Source organism: Bubalus bubalis, chromosome X (assembly GCF_019923935.1).
Source record: "Bubalus bubalis isolate 160015118507 breed Murrah chromosome X, NDDB_SH_1, whole genome shotgun sequence".
In the NCBI taxonomy this organism is placed as follows: domain Eukaryota; kingdom Metazoa; phylum Chordata; class Mammalia; order Artiodactyla; family Bovidae; genus Bubalus; species Bubalus bubalis.
In genome coordinates this window covers 141,669,065-141,686,109 of record NC_059181.1, presented here as the reverse complement: position 1 = coordinate 141,686,109, position 17,045 = coordinate 141,669,065, and the positions used below count along the sequence as shown (strand labels likewise).

At 38.9% G+C, this 17,045-nt stretch overlaps 1 protein-coding gene across 2 annotated transcripts in view; it reads left to right on the top strand.

The window, feature by feature from the left end:
• PLAC1 (placenta enriched 1) overlaps window positions 1-17,045 on the top strand; it is a 77,788-nt gene that overhangs the window by 40,577 nt on the left and 20,166 nt on the right. The window contains exon 1 of one of the 2 annotated variants that reach the window (XM_025276603.2): window positions 652-758. The exons of the other annotated variant lie outside the window; for it this stretch is intronic. The gene's annotated coding sequence lies outside the window, so the exon portion shown is untranslated. Of the gene's footprint in view, window positions 1-651; window positions 759-17,045 lie in introns of those variants that run through there. 2 annotated transcript variants of the gene reach the window in all.

Here is a 17,045-nt window from a genome sequence, read left to right as displayed (position 1 = left end):
GAGTTCTCACCAAGCCTGTCACTGCTGTTGACATTGAGAATACTGGTGTGGGAACAAGTGCTGTCTTTGTCACAGGCTCAACTCCAGGGGCCTCTCCTTCCCTAAGCTGGCAGCTGAGGCTAAGCACTCGATATCCCTGGGCCAGCTGTTGTGAAGTAAACGCCAGGCAGTAGGTAAGGCAAGATTCAGAACTGGGCAGACAGCCAGGCTTGAGTGGGAGCCCTGATTCAGGAGTGGAGGGGGGCACAAAAGTTGGCAAACAAGTGTTTTCCAAGGGAGGAAGACTAAAAAAAATACAATCTTGTTTCTAAGGTAGACAGAGTACCAACGGGCTGTGGAGGAGCAGCCTAAAAATTCCTTCTTTAACTCACTTATCAACTGAAGAAGATTCTAGTACTAGAAGGACACTGTGAGCGATGTTTCCCAAGGAGGCTTCCCTGGGAGCACAGAGAGATAGCCACACCCTTTGAAGTTCGCTGGGAGCTTACAAAGGGCAGCGTTGTTTCCACCAGGGAAGAATGATAGCCCCACATAATGGTGTCCTTATTCTCTAAATCTCAGACCTTGTGCGATGAGGGGCCAGTGAGCCTTCAGGCTCAGGCAAAGGGGGGGGGCATGGGCAAGACACTTGGCACAACGCACATGCTCACAGCTTGCTTGCTAGCCAACATGGAAGATCTTTCCTAAGAAGATAGTGTGGTCAAAGTCTGGGGCCTGTTTCAACTCGCTTTCTAGGAGGATTGCTAAACCATACCCAGGTATTGTTTTAATTTGATGATGGTTGATAAATGTTTCCAAGTAGACGTATCTATCATACTTCATAGATTTCGGTGAAATATGTCATGCGCTTAGAGGCTGTAGAGATAAAAGACTGATGAGAAAAATATTGTTTTAAATCAGAATGAAAAGGGTGGTATTTCTGAGTGGTGGGATTCCTATCACACAAAAAAGAAAGTGAGTGGGCTGGCAAGAGCTGTCTAAGGTGGTCGATTCTCCATTCATTAGTTAAGTGAAGTCCTCAGATGGGGCTCTAACATAGCCTTAATCAACTTGGGGATGCCTATGGTACTGCATCATCCATGCTTATGTCAAGGACCACTTCCAAAATTCTGACTCATTTCCCAGGCCAGTGGAACCATGTAAGCATATGAGTTTCACGTCTGGTGTCATCTCCGGGAATTTCTGTCAGCCTTGGTGCCTGGGAATAACTCCATTAGACCCAGTAGAAGTTGGGTGGTGCAATGGCAAGAGTTCAGGCGGAGACCTAAGCTCCAGTCCTAGCTCTGTGCCAATTAACTGTCATTTCAAGTGGGTCTTTTAACAAATCTGTGTCTTGGTTTCTTCAGTGGTTAAAAAGAGTCTTTAATTTGATGATTGAGTCCCTTCCAGGTTTAAAAATAAGAATGTCTGTTTCTTAGCTTTGGGTTCAATAAAGAATTGTTGTAGGTATGCCAGTCATCTGGTGTTATAAATTCTTTTAGGTCTGAAAGGGATCTTAAAGGTCATCTAGTTCAACCCCTTTATATTATGGATATATCAATAGAAACCAAGACTCAGAGAGAAGGGAGTTGTTCAGTTAGTGCAGACTGAAGGTTAAAGATCAGGTTCCATGATTCCCAGTCCAGTGCATTTTCCACTGCCTTTATTTTTAAATCAAAGTAATACATGAGAATGATTTTTTAAAATCAAGTAATATAGGAATGCTTGTAATTAAAAAAAAAAAAAAAGAGTTTTCTGCCCTACCCTTAGTGTCACTCCTCAGAAGCAGCCATTGTTAAGAGATTCTGTTTTCAATTCATCTGGTGGTTATTTCAATATTTCTAAGTATGTCTCTACTCCTACTTCTTAATATATCCATTTAAAGCCTTATCTATTGACTCCTTGCTGTAAAAACTATGGATTTAGGTCACTTAGCATTACTCTCAACCTCTTTTCTTTCTCCACCTCCCCACGTTTGATAGTATTATCTTTATGAGGTTTTTAAATTCACCTTTTAAAATAGTATTCAGTATAATTTCCTATTTGGGTTATACAGTTCAATGAGTTTAGACAAATACAAAAAGTCATATAACTACCACCACAATCAATATATATCACCCCCCAAAACTTCCTTATGCTGCCCTTTGTAATCAACCCCATCCTTCACTCCCAACCCCTGGTAACCACTGATCTGTTTTATGTTCCTATATTTTTGCCTTTTCCAGAATGTCATAGAAATAGAACCAGCGAATATGAGAACTTTTTATACTGCTTCTTTCACTCATTTTAATTATTTTGAGATTTATGTCTCAGTAGTTCATTGTTTTTATTGCTGAGTAGTATTCCATCGCTTGAATGTACCAGTGTACTCATTCACCAGTTGAAAGACATGTGCATTGTTTCCAGTTGGATAGTATTATTTTTAGTGAATTCCACTGGTTACCTTTTAACTTGAAATCATATACTAAAACCTCTATTTCTATATCTCTAGACAATGTCCACTATATATTAAGTAGGTCTTCCTTTTCAGAATAGTAAATGCTTTTGACTAGATTTTAAAACATGATACTTTCATTCATTTCATCTCTGTTTTAAATGGATTACATTTGAGGGTATAATTTTTCATGTGGGTAGAGGGCTTGTTTAAATGCTATCCAGCAGCCCCATTCAGGGCTACTCCTCTTCCCAGTGGCTCCTGTAGCACAGGGGCCTTCTCTAGCTCTGGACATGCTTGTTGCTGGGAACATATACATGTACTTTCTGTTCTGACTGTTGCTAACGCAGGCAGGCAGTAATTTGGGGGAAAAAGACCTTTCTTCATGTGGATTTCAGCTTTTGTCTGTCATGCTTTTGCTGTTCCAGCTGCCTTCACCAGTGAGCACAAAGCCACATTTCCAAGGAGACTGACAAATTATCCCCAGCTGCCAGAAGGAGGTTAGCTTTCTGTGTGTTCTGTGTCCCCCTTCTCTGATAACTAACAGGTTAACTCTCTAAAGGGAATTGACAAAAGCAGAAATTGTCCTTTCACCCAAATAGGTTTTTTTGCTTTTTGAAAAGTTGTGGATTTGTCATAGTCCTCTCCATTGTGACCTTAATTTACATCAGGAAATACAGTGTAAATGATTACAACTGAACCCCTGTTGTTTGCAAGGTTCACATTAGTGCATTTTTTTAAAAAGCATGTATGAGATTGCAATTCTGTTTGAAAATTTGCTAGCACAGTGTCTTTCCTCAAAAAGTAGCTATTTGAAGGCTGAATGATACCAACCCTGGCCATAGAGAGTGATATGTGATTGCACTTACTTGTATTTTTAACCATCTTTGTATGTGTGTTATCTGCCTAGCACTTACACTGCATAATGGGGGGTGAGTCTCATACCTCGCCCGGTACGCTACACATAGTAGGTGCTCAGTAAATGCCTTTTGAATGGAAATGATCCAAAATATTGTCTTGCACAAATATGGTGAAGTATTCTGTATCAATGTAGTGAGTCAGGCATTCTCAGATACTACTGGGCATGCAAATTGATACAACTTTCTCACAGGGTCATTTGCCAAAATGTGCCAAAGCCTTAACGGTGTTCTTATCTTTTCACCCAGAAACTCTCTAAGGACTACCCTAAAAAAAAAAAAAAGCAGAAATGCACAAAAGATATAAATACTAAGAAATTCATTGTAGTATCATTTAAATTAGAAAAAAAGTGAAATCAACTTCAATGTCTAAATTATAAAATCTTATGTAGTAACATTTATACTATAAATGCTTTGTAGTTATTTAAAATCATGTTTAAGAGAGTCTATAACACCATGAGAAAATGCTCGCAACCTAAATTAAGTGGAGAAAGGGAGGATACAGATGAACATACAATATGATCTCCTGCGTGTGTGTGTGTGTGCACACATGCAAAAAGAAAGAAGACAGAAAGGAAATAAACAAAATATTAACAATGATTCTAATAGTAGAATTATGAATTATTTTCATATTCTAATATTTGTAAATTCCAAATTCTTTACAATGAGCTTGTATTACTTTACAACCTGAAAAATATCTTTTTAATTGGAAAGAAAGAAATACTATCCTTGTCACAAAATGTGCAACAATTTCTCAAACCAGAGTCTACTCTTCAGATGCCACGTGGAAAGTCATGGCAGCATTGTTTTCAGAAAAGCAAAATTATGCCTACAAGTCTTTTCGAGGTTTATTAAGAGCCTCAGTTTGATATTGAAAGGCAAAACTGTTCATCCTTTTCTCTAGGCCTAGTTAGGTTTCATCCTTCTCTCTCCCTATCCCCACCCATTTTAAAACTGTCCAGATCTGTGGAACAAATGTTGAACAAACTGGAAATAAATAAAATCCAATAGCTTTAAGATATCACAAAGCCCTCCCTTCCTGTGTATTAATGGCTACCAGCCCATTGTACTCCCCAGAGTGGAGGGCTGGAGTCAGCGAGATGGAGGCTTTTCTGATTCAAGCATGAAAACTGCAAATGCTCAAAATTTAGGAAGTCTGAGAAGATTGAGACACAACATGTACAACCTTTCCTCCCTCACATTCTGACCTTTACATAATAAAAACTGGTGGGCTCTGCTGGGGGAAAAAGCTACTAAGTGAAAACTCAGTCATAGAAGGCAGATACAGTAAGTATTCTTCACATTTCAAAGAAATCTCAGAATCCTAGAACTTTACAGCTAGAAGGAAAATATTCCAATAAGTCCAGAGTTCTTTCCAAATCCCAGATACTGTGCTGGTTGCTGATCAAATGTTATCTCATTAAAAACCACATAGCAATGCACTCCATTTTACAGATAAGGAAATCAAAGCCCAGGGAGGCGTTATAAATTGCCTTGGATTACATAGTTTTTTTGGCTGCAAAGCTGGAGCTAGGGCCTATATCTTCTGGAGACTCTCAGGTGAAAAAATGAGTTTTTCTAATATTGTCTTGTCCCTCAGTTCCAGATAGTCCAAAAAATGTGCAGTTGTTCTTGGATCTTTTGCTAACAACTTAAGCTAATCAGGTCCAAGATCAAACATATAGCCTTCTGCTTGGCTTCCAGTGACCCAGGATCTGAACCAGTCTGGCTTTTTACTCTCTTTCATGCCCCAGCCCCAACATAAACAGTCTGTTAACAAGTCCTGTCCATTTTTCCTTCAAAAAAATACCTTCAAAAAGGCATAAACTTCCAGTTACAAAATAAATAAGTCATGAGGATGTGACGTACAGCATGGACACTATAATTAATAAAGCCGTATTATTATATTTGCAAGTTGCTAAAAAGCAGATCTTAAAAATGCTCATCACAAGAAAGTAACATTTGTAACTATGTATGGTGACAGATGTTAACTAGACTTATTGTAGTGATCACTTCACGGTATATACAAATATTGAATCACTATGCAGTATACCTGAAACTAATATAATGTTATATGTCAATTATACCTCAATAAAAAAAAATACTTCTATATCCAACCCAACCTACAAAACAACCCAACCTCTACCTCCTTCTTGACTACTCCCAAACCATACCACTGCCTGTCTTCTGGCTCAGACAACAATTCTAGTCTGCATCACACAATTATTTTAGCACCTGTCATTCAGGGACAGTTAACATTTGTTCAGCAGCACTCATCCTAGCATCAAGCAAGTATTGATTGTCTACTATATGCCAAGTGCTGAGATGGAGAATTCATTTGTCTTTTCTCCTCAACTAGACATTAAACATCCTGAGAGTGAAGGCTACAGCTTTCTCCATAACCTCTTAAACACCCGTTGCAGCTCTGGGCACATACTGAAGACTTGTTTATTCAACAGCAGAACAGATTTAAGGAATCTGTCACCAGCTCAGCAGCTGGAGAACTCTGGGGACGCCTTAATCTATGGATCTGCCTCAATATCTCACAGGCTACATGAGCATGATCCACTCACTCAATGAAGACCGCATATCAAACTGGCTTTTTCACACCATACCTTCAGGGATAAGTGAAGAGGTTTAGCTAATAAGAGGTATGGAGTCCAAAGCATCAAATGGGGATTTCTGCCTCCAAGAAAAGAAGCTGGAATAGATGTACTTGTCCCTAATTTTTGTCACTAAATACAGCTAAAAACCCTGGGTGTTATATATAAAACAAATATAAGAGGACCAAGAAAGGTGGAAAGAAGAAGGCAGAGTGGCTAAAGACCTCAGTAACCAATGAATGACGTGATGGTGAGTTCCCTGGATTTTCTTTTTGCCTCATTGATTCCAGACTGGATGCTGGAGACACCAGCAGTTAAGAAAAAACCAAGTGGGAGCAAACAAACAAGAAAGGCCTGCTCTCTTTAGCCAAAGGACCAAGAAAGGGGCAGCCTAGCAAAGTAGGCAACTTTTAGACAAGTACTACTCAACTGTAGCCAAACACCATAGGAAAAACTATGACTTCCACACACACCCATGCCAACGAATGATGAGTGGAGAGCCTGAACTTCTAACCCAGTGTGCCACTAACAAGGCAGCAACTCTCTTTTCCCTGCCAGAGTAGGGGAAACTTCTCCAAACAGGAAAAACAAAAGGCTTAAATAAGAGCCTCATTACATGATACCCAAAATGAACAGTATTCAACTGAAAATCATTCACTATACCAAGACCAAGGAAGAACTCAAATTGAATGAAAAAAAGGATCAACAGATGCCCAAATCAAAATAAGAGATGTTACAGTTATCTGACAAAGATTTTGAAGCATCTACCATAAAAATGCTTCAGTGAACAATTACAAACATGCTTGAAACAAATGAAAAGACTAGAAAGTCTCAGCAAAGAAATATAACATCTCAGCAAACAAATACGAAGATACAAATAAGAACTAAATGAAAAATTTAGAAATGAAAAACTCAGTGGATGAGCTCAACAGAATAGAGCAGACAAATGAAAGAATTAATGAACTTAAAGGTATAACAATAGAAATTACACAGTGAGAACTGGTAAAAAATGAAAAGAGCCTCAGGAACTTATGGGACTATAACAAAAGATAATAACATTGATATCACTGAAGTCTCAGGAAGAGGGAAGAAAGAGAAAGGGGCTGAAGACCATTTGAAAAAATAAAATCTCAAAGTTTCCAAGTTTGGGAAAAAAAGATAAACCTACATATTCAAAGAGCTGAAAGAACCCTAAGTAGGATAGAAGCAAAGAAATTCACTCTAAGACCCATCATAGTCAAACTTCTGAAAACTAAAAACAAAGAAAGTCTTGAAGGCAAAAAGAAAAGAGAACAAAGAGACAATGTTCTAATAAGGAATTGGCACATTTTTCAAGCACTAAAAGAAAAGGACTGCTAACCCAAAATCCTACATCCCTCAAAAATTTCCATCAGGAATGAAAGGGAAATGGAGACATTCTCAGATGAAGAAAACTTAAGAGATTTTGTCACCATCACACCTACCCTAAAAGAACAGCTAGAAGAACTTCTCCAAACAGAAAGAAAATAATAAAAGGACTCTTGGAATATAAGGAAGAAAGAACACAATAAACAAAAACATGAAGAAATCCAGTAGACTTTCCTTCCCCTCTTGAGTCTATGAGGAAAGTAAATGAACATAAATGGAGGTAAGGTTTCCACTTCACCTGAAATGGTAAAATAACACCATCACTAGAGTGTGATAAGTTATTTATATGTAATAAAATACCTAAAGGAACCACTAAAAATCTATACAAAAATATACACTCAAAACCATGACAGATAAATCAAAATGACATTCCAAAAAATATTCAAGTAACCCACAGGAAGGCAGAAAAAAGAAATCTGAGAAATAAAAGGCAGAAAACAAAGAATAAAATGGCAGATTTAGATTATAATTTATAAAAAATTGCATTAAGTATAAATGGTCTAAGTATATCAATTAGAAGACAAAGATTGGTGGAGTGGATAAGAAAAATATGACCCAATTAAATGCATTATACTAGAAACCTACTTCAAATATAATGATATAGAGAAACTGAAAGTAAAAGGATGTAAAGAGATATATCATGCAAACATTAATAAAAAGAAAGTATGTGTCTATCAAAGAAGAGCAAAATAAGCACAAAATGAGCAGAAGGAAGGAAATCATAAGGAGCAGAAATCAATGAAATTGAATAAAGGAAAACAATGAAGAAAATAAATGAAACAAAAGCTGTTCCTTGTAAAGATCAATAGACTTGACAATCTCTAGCAAGACAAAGGAAAAAGAGAAGAAGCAAATTACCAATATCATGAACAAAACAGGAGATATCACTACAGATCCTACAGATAAGGGTGGGGTACAATAAGTACCATGAACAACTCTACACACTTGTATTTAAAAACTTAAATGCAGTGGACCAATTCCTTGAAAAACACAAACTACCACAAGTCACCCAATGTAAATAGAGTTCATAGCCCTATAACTATTAAGGAAATTAACTGCATAATTTTAAAACTCCCAACAAAGAACTCTCTAGTTCCAGATGATTTCACTGGATAATTTTACCAAATATTTAAAGTATCAGCAATTCTACATTATCTCTTCCAGAAAATAAAAGTAGTGGGAACATTTCCCTATTAATTTTATGAAGTTAGCATTACCTTGATACCAAAACCACCTAAAGACAGTACAAGAAAACTACAGACCAATATCCCTCATGAATATAGATGCAAAAATCTTTAGCAAAATATTAGCAAGTAGAATTCAGCAATATAAAGGAATTATATGCCATGACCAAGTAGGGTTCATTACAAGTATCCAGTTCAGTTCAGTTCAGTCACTTAGTTGTGTCCAACTCTTTGTGACCCCATGGACTGCAGCACTAACACCCAGAGCTTGCCCAAACCCATGTCCATCGAGTTGGTGATGCCATCCAACCATCTTATCCTCTGTTGTCCCCTTCTCCTCCTGCCTTCAATCTTTCCCAGCATCAGGGTCCTTCCCAATGAGTCAATTCCTCACATCAGGTGGCCAAAGTATTGGAGCTTCAGCATCAGTCCTTCCAATGAATATTAAGGACTGATTTCCTTTAGGATTGACTGGTTGGCTCTCCTTCCAGTCCAAGGGACTCTCAAGAGTCTCCTCCAACACCACAGTTCAAAAGCATCACTTCTTCAGTGCTCAGCTTTCTTTATGGTCCAACTCTCACATCCATACATGACTACTGGAAAAACCATAGCTTTGACTAGATGGACCTTTGTCAGCAAAGTAATGTCTTGGCTTTTTAATATGGTGTCTAAGTTGGTCATAGCTTTTCTTCCAAGGAGCAAGCATCTTTTAATTTCATGGCTGTACTCCTGGACACTCACAGGTAAGTCTGCTCAATCTTTTATGGGGTCACTGCTCCTTTCTCCTGGGTCCTGGTGTGCACAAGGTTTTGTTTGAGCCCTCCAAGCATCTCTGGTGGGTAAAGGGTTTGATTCTAAGTGCAATTTTGCCCCTCCTACCATCGACTTCCCTGATAGGTCAGTTGGCAAAGAATCCACCTGCAATATGGGAGACCCCAGTTTGATTCCTGGCTCAGGGAGATCTGCTTGAGAAGGGATAGGCTACCCACTCCAGTATTCTTGGGCTTCCCTTGTGGCTCTGATGGTAAAGAATCTGCCTGCAATGCAGAAGACCTGGGCTCGATCCCTGAGTTGGGAAGATCCCCTGGAAAAGGGAAAGGCTATCCACTCCAGTATTCTGGCCTGGAGAATTCCATGGACTGTGTAGTTCATGCGGTTGCAAAGAGTCAGATATGACTGAGCAACTTTCACTCTTCCTTTCACCATCTTGTTGGGGCTTCTCATTTGCCATTGGATGTGGGGTATCTTTTTCTGCTGGGTGATTCTCCTGTCAACGGCTATTCAGCAGTTAGTTGCAAAAGTTCTCACACGATGAGCACACGTCCTTCTACTCCACCATTTTGTGAGACAGTGACAAGTATCCAAGTCTGGTTGAATATTAAAAACCAATCAACGTATACCATCATATTAACAGGCTGAGAGAAGAAAAATCACATGAGCATATCCACTGATGCAGAAAAGACATTTGACAAAATTCAACATCCAATCATGACAAAATCTCTCAGCAAACAAGGAATAGAAGGAAACTTCCTTAACTTGCTAAAGGGTACCTACCAAAAAAAAAAAGCCCTACAACTAATATTATATTTAAGGGTGGAAAACTGAATGCTTTCACCCTAAGATCAGGTAGAAGGCAAGGATGTCCATTGCTACTATTCTTTTTTATCATAGTACTAGAAGTTCTAGTTAGGACAATAATGACAGAAAAGACATATAGATTTGAAAGGAAGAAATGAAACTTTCTATTTACAGGTGGCATGATAATCTACACAGATAATCTCAAGGAAGCTATTTTTTAATTCATTTTATTCAAGTATAGTTGACTTAGAGTGTTAATCTCTGCTATACAAAAAAGTGAGTTATATATATACATATATATTTTTTGTATTCTTTTCCATTTATCACAGGATATTGAATATAGTTTCCTGTGCTATACAGTAAGGCCTTGTAGTTTATTCATTCTCTGTATAATAGTTTACATCTGCTAATCCTAAACTCCCAATCCTTTCCTCCCCCTCCTAACTCCCCCTTGGCAGCCACAAGTCTGTTCTCTATATCTGTGAGTCTGTTTTATAGATAAGTTCAATTGTGTCATATTTTAGGAATTTTCTCTTTTTTTGGCTTCATTGGATCTTCATTGCAGTGCACAGGCTTACTCTAATTGTGGTGAGCAGAGGCTCCTCTCTAGTTGTGGTACAGGCTTCTCATTGTGATGGCTTCTCTTGTTGTGGAGTATGAACTCAGGCTTAGTATTTGCGGTATGTGGGCTCAGTAGCCGTAAAGTATGGACTTAGTTGTCCCAAGGCACGTGGGATTTTCCTAGACCAGGAATTGAACCTGTGTCCCCTGCATTGGCAGGCAGATTCTTAACCACTGGACCACCAGGGAAGGCTAGGAATCTATTTTTTTTTAACTCTTAAAATTAATGTCAATTCAGCAAGATCAGGGAATAAACATTAAAAATCTATTATGTTTCTATATACTGACAATGAAACATGGGCACCAAAATAAAAAATATAATACCATTTAAAATTGCTCAAAAAAAAAAAGACTTTGACATATACCTAACAAATATGCATAAGACTTGTATGCTGAAAACTACAAAATGCTAACGAAAGAAAACAAAGAAGAGGGGAATTCCCTGGCGGTCCAGTGGTTAGGATGCCATGCTTTCACAGCCAGGGGCCTGGGTTCAGTCACTGTCGGGGGAACTAAGATCCCACAAGCTGCTAATGGCATGGCAAAAAAAAAAAAAAAGAAAAGAAATTAAAGAAGATCTAAATAAATGGAGAGAAATGCTATGTTCCTGGATATGGGGACTCAACATAATAAAGATGCCATTTCCTTCTCCAGGGGATCTTCCTGACCCAGGAATCAAACCCGGGTCTCCTGCATTGCAGGCAGACGTTTTACCATCTGAGCCACCAGGGAAGCCCCCAATAAAGATGTCAGTTCTCCTCAAAATGATATACAAGTTGGTTCAGTTCAGTTCAGTCACTCAGTTGTGTCCAACTCTTTGCAACCCCATGAACCGCAGCACGCCAGGCCTCCCTGTCCATCACCAACTCCGGGAGCTTACCCAAACTCATGTCCATTGAGTCGGTGACACCATCCAACCATCTTATCCTCTGTCGGCCCCTTCTCCTTCCGTCTTCAGTCTTTCCCAGCATCAGGGTCTTTTCTAACGAATCAGTTATTTTCATCAGGTGGCCAAAGTATTGGAGTTTCAGCTTCAGCATCAGTCCTTCCAATGAATATTCAGGACTGATTTCCTTTAGGATGGACTGGTTAGATCTCTTTGCATTCCAAGGGACTCTCAAGAGTCTTCTCCAACACCACAGTTCAAAAGCATCAATTCTTCAGCACTCAGCTTTCTTTATAGTCCAACTCTCACATCCATATATGACTACTGGAAAAAGCATAGCTTGACTAGATGGACCTTTGTTGGCAAAGTAATGTCTCTGCTTTTGAATATGCTGTTTAGGTCAGTCATAACTTTCCTTCCAAGGAGTGTCTTCTAATTTCATGGCTGCAATCACCATCTGCAGTGATTTTGGAGCCCCCCAAAATAAAGTCAGCCACTGTTTCCACTGTTTCCCCATCTGTTTCCCATGAAGTGATGGGACCAGATGCCATGATCTTAGTTTTCTGAATGTTCAACTTTAAGCCAACTTTTTCACTCTCCTCTTTCACTTTCATCAAGAGGCTCTTTAGTTCTTCTTTGGTTTCTGCCATAAGGGTGGTGTCATCTACATTACTGATATTTCTCCCAGTAATTGATTCCAGCTTGTGCTTCATCCAGTCCAAAATTTCGCATGATGTACTCTGCATATAAGTTAAATAAGCAGGGTGACAATATACGACCTTGACATACTCCTTTCCCAATTTTGAACCAGTCCGTGGTTCCATGTCTGGTTCTAACTGTTGCTTCTTGACCTGCATACAGATTTCTCAGGAGATAGGTAAGGTGGTCTGGTATTCCCATCTCTTTCAGAATTTTCCACAGTTTGTTGTGATCCACACAGTCAAAGCCTTTGGCATAGTCAGCAAAGCAGAAATAGATGCTTTTCTGGAACTCTCTTGCTTTTTCCATCATCCAGCGAATGTTGGCAATTTTATCTCTGGTTCCTCTGCCTTTTCTAAATCCAGCTTGAACATCTGAAAGTTCATGGTTCACGCACTGTTGAAGCCTGGCTTGGAGAATTTTGAGCATTACTTTGGTAGTGTGTGAGATGAGTGCAACTGTGTGATAGTTTGAACATTCTTTGGCATTGCTCTTCTTTGGGATTGGAATGAAAACTGACCTTTTCCAGTCCTGTGGCCACTGCTGAGTTTTCCAAATTTGTTTTCATATTGAGTGCAGCACTTTCACAGCATCATCTTTTAGGATTTGAAATAGCTGAACTGGAATTCTATCACCTCCACTAGCTTTGTTCATAGTGATGCTGCCTAAGGCCCACTTGACTTTACATCCCAGGATGTCTGGCTCTAGGTGAGTGATCACACCATCATGATTATCTGGGTCATTAAGCTCTTTTTTGTATAGTTCTTCTGTGCATTCTTGCCACCTCTTCTTAATATCTTCTGCTTCTGTTAGTTCCATACTGTTTCTGTCCTTTATTGTGCCCATCTTTGCATGAAACATTCCCTTGGTGTCTTTAATTTTCTTGAAGAGATCTCTAGTGTTTCCCATCTTATTGTTTTCCTCTATTTCTTTGCACTGATCACTGAGAAAGGCTTTCTTATCTCTCCTTGTTATTCATTGGAACTCTGCATTCAAATGGGTATATCTTCCCCCTTCTCCTTTGCCTTTTGCTTCTCTTCTTTTCTCAGCTATTTGTAAGGCCTTCTCAGACAACCACTTTTTGCCCTTTTGCATTTTGTTTTCTTGGGGATGGTCTTGATCACTGCCTCCTGTACAATGTCTCAAAAATCCGTCCATAGTTCTTCAGTTGGTAGTTCCTAATCAAGTTGGTAGCTCCTAATATACAAGTTGGTAGTTCCTAATAAAAATCTCAGCAAGACTTGTAGAATTTTGTCTAAAATTTATTCAAAAAGTCAAAGGAACTAGAATAGCTAAGACAATTTTGAAAAAAGCAAAAAAAAAAAAGAGGAAAGAATCAGTTGGCCCTACTACGTATCTTTAATAATCAAGACTATGGTGGGGACTTCCCTGGTGGTCCAGTGGCTAAGACTCTGAGCTCCCAACGCAGGGGGCCTGGGTTTGATTCCTGGTCAGGGAACTAGCTCCCATATGCCACAACTAAGGCCCAGCACAAACAAATAAATATTTTTTAAGCCTGTGGTATTGGCAGGAGGATATATAGACCAACAGATCTGAATAGAATCCAGAATACACCCACATAAATATGCTCAACTGATTTTTTTTTTAACTGTAAATACAATTCAGTGAAGGAAAGATGGCATTTTCAATAAATGGTGCTGGAGAAGTTGGATATCTATGGGCAAAATAAAAGAACCTTGTATTAGAGTTCTTTAGTGAAACATAGCCAATAAACTGTGTGTGTCTGTGTAAAGACTGTGTGTGTATAGAAAGAATATGGGAATGTGTGTACATATATGTATGTATGTATGTATATGTGTGTATATACATACATCCAATTTTTCCAGCACCATTTATTGAAAAGACTATCCACCTTTCCTTCTTTGAATTCCATTTGTACTTTAAATATATACAGAAAAAAAGAGTGAGATTTTATTTTAAGAAACTGGCTCATGCAATTGTGGATACTGGCAAGTCCAAATCTGCAAGTCAGGCCAGCAGGCTGGAGACCCAGGGAAGAGTTGATATTGCAGCTCTAATCTGAAGGTAGTCTTCTAGAAAACTGCCTCTTCCTTGGGGGAGGTCAATCTTTTTCTTAAGGACTTTGACTGATTGGATCAAGCCCACCTATATTTTGGAGGGTAATCTGCCTTATAGTCTACTGAATTGAATGTTAATCTTTTCTAAAAATAAAAAATACCTTCTCAGCAACATTCAGCTGTTTTACCAAACATCTGGGCACCATGGCCTAGCCAACTTAATACATAAAATTATTCATCAAAAACCTCATCCTAAGTCTCATAACATACAAAAGTAAGTTAAAAGTGTCACAGACTTACATGTAAAACTAAAATTTTTAAAAACAAACAGCAAATATTCAGGACCTAGGACTAGGGGAAAAGTGCATAGACTTGACATCAAAAGCGCAATACAGAAAACGAAAAACCAATAAATTGAACCTGATCAAAATTTAAAACTTTTGCTCCATGAAAGGTCCTGTTAAAGAGGATGAAAAGACAACCTATAAAATGGGAGAAAACATATGTAAACCACACATCTGACAAATGACTCATATCTAGACTATATGAAGAACGTTTTAAAAACTCAACAGTGAATAAAACAGACAATCCACCCAGAAAATGGGTAAAGGACATAAAGACACATTTCACCAAAGAGGAAATACAGATGATAAATACACAAGATGTTCACCATCATTAACCTTTAGGGAAATGCAAACTTAGACAATGAAATGTTATTAATACTACACACCTATTAGAACAATTGAATAAAAAGCAATGACAATACCAGATGCTGGCAAGAATGTGGAAAAACCAGAACTCTCTGATACTGTGGGTGGGAAAGTGAAATGCTGTGGCCACTCTGGAAAATAGTTTGGCAGTTTCCTATAAAACTAAACATGCAATTATCATAGGACCCAGAAATCACACCCCTGGACGTTTATCCCAGAGAAATGGAAACTAATGCCCCCTACAGAGTCTTGTACATTAATGTTTACAGCTTATAGCTTTCCCTGTAATGGCCCCAAACTGAAAACAACCAAAATGTCCTTTAATAGATGAACAGTTAGGCAAACTCGGGGTGTGATGAAAAGGAATGTACAACAACTTGGATGGACCTCAAGGGTATTATCCTGAGTGGCAAAACTCTTTGCATCAATATCTCCACCCCTCACTCTGTAGTCCCCGTACCCCACCACTCCAATTGTAACCATTCTAGATTCAGTTCCCTAAGATTCAAAAGATAAATTGATAAAAAGAAGCACCCTGGTGATTTCAATTTTGTGGCAGTGTATGAGGAATGGTAGTTTCTAAAGTAATATATTTTATTTATTTATGTATGGCTGAACTGGGTCTTTGTTGCTATGCATGTGCTTTCTTTTTTTTCAATTAATTAATTTATTTTCATTGAAGGATAATTATTTTACAATATTGTGATGGTTTTTGGTATACATCAATGAGCTTTCTCTAGTTTTGGCGAGCAGGGGCTACTCTAGTCGCAGTGCACGGGCTTCTTATTGTGATGGCTTCTCTTGTTGCAGAGCATGGGCTTTAGGGCATGCGGGCTTCAGTAGCTGCAGCTCCAGTTTTCTAGCTCAGTAGTTGTGGTGTACAGGTTTAGTTGCCCCACAGTATGTGGAATCTTCCAGGATCAGGGATCAAACCCACATCCCCTGCATTCGCAGGCAGATTCTTAATCACCGGATAGCCAGGGAGATCCCTAAAGCAATGTTTCTTAAATATTATCATTATCTTCCCACATCTACATGACACACAGTCATGCACGCATATACATAACCAGGATGTTGGGCTTTTCATGCTATCGGAGTCTTATCTCTGTTGCCTCATTTTCAAAGATGAAAGATAGAAACCCACCTAAGCTGTATTCAGATGAAGGGAGAAAGTAATGGCTGGTGGCAGTGTAGGGGAAAGAGTAACTGGAAAGAGAGGAAGAGAAACCTGATAAGAGTTGCAGGGGGTGGCTTGTGCTGACCTGTGCTGCAGCTCTGTAGCTTTGGTCTTGGTCATTCTGTTGACATGTGCTCACTATCTCCCCATCTGCAACCCCAGTTCAAAGTCTGAGAACTGGTGTGGAAATGGCCCTTCTTCAGGGAGGCCTTAAGCCAGACCCCAAGACTAGGTTAGATCCTTGTGTTACACACTCTCACAGCACTTGAATCTGACCTTGGTGTCATTTATCACAATTTTAGTTACATATTTTTCAGGCTATTAAGTGTTAGATAATGATGTGTGAGTTTATCACATGTCTCCTATTTGGGACTGTAACTGGAATGAATGTTGGAACCTTGTCTTAGTTCATTTTTGTATATTCCCAAGCATCTAACAGGGTTTCCCGGGTGGCGCTAGTAGTAAAGAACCTGCCTCCAAATGCAGAAGACATAAGAGATGCAAGTTCAATCCCTGGGTCAGGAAGATCCCCTGGAGAAGAGCATGGCAAATCACTCCAGTATTCTTGCTTGGAGAATCCCATGGACAGAGGGGCCTTGCTGGCTATGGTCCATAGGGTTGCAAAGAGTTGGACCCGAATGAAGTGACTTATCATGCATGCATGCAAGCATCTAACACACTAGTGTTACTAAAAGGTGCTCAGTACGTATTTGTTAGATGAATGAAGAGGGAGAAGGTAGCAAGATTCTCATTGAATTAAACATAGTTACTGAAAACCTTTTTAAGAAAAAATAAACTTTGATTTGTATTT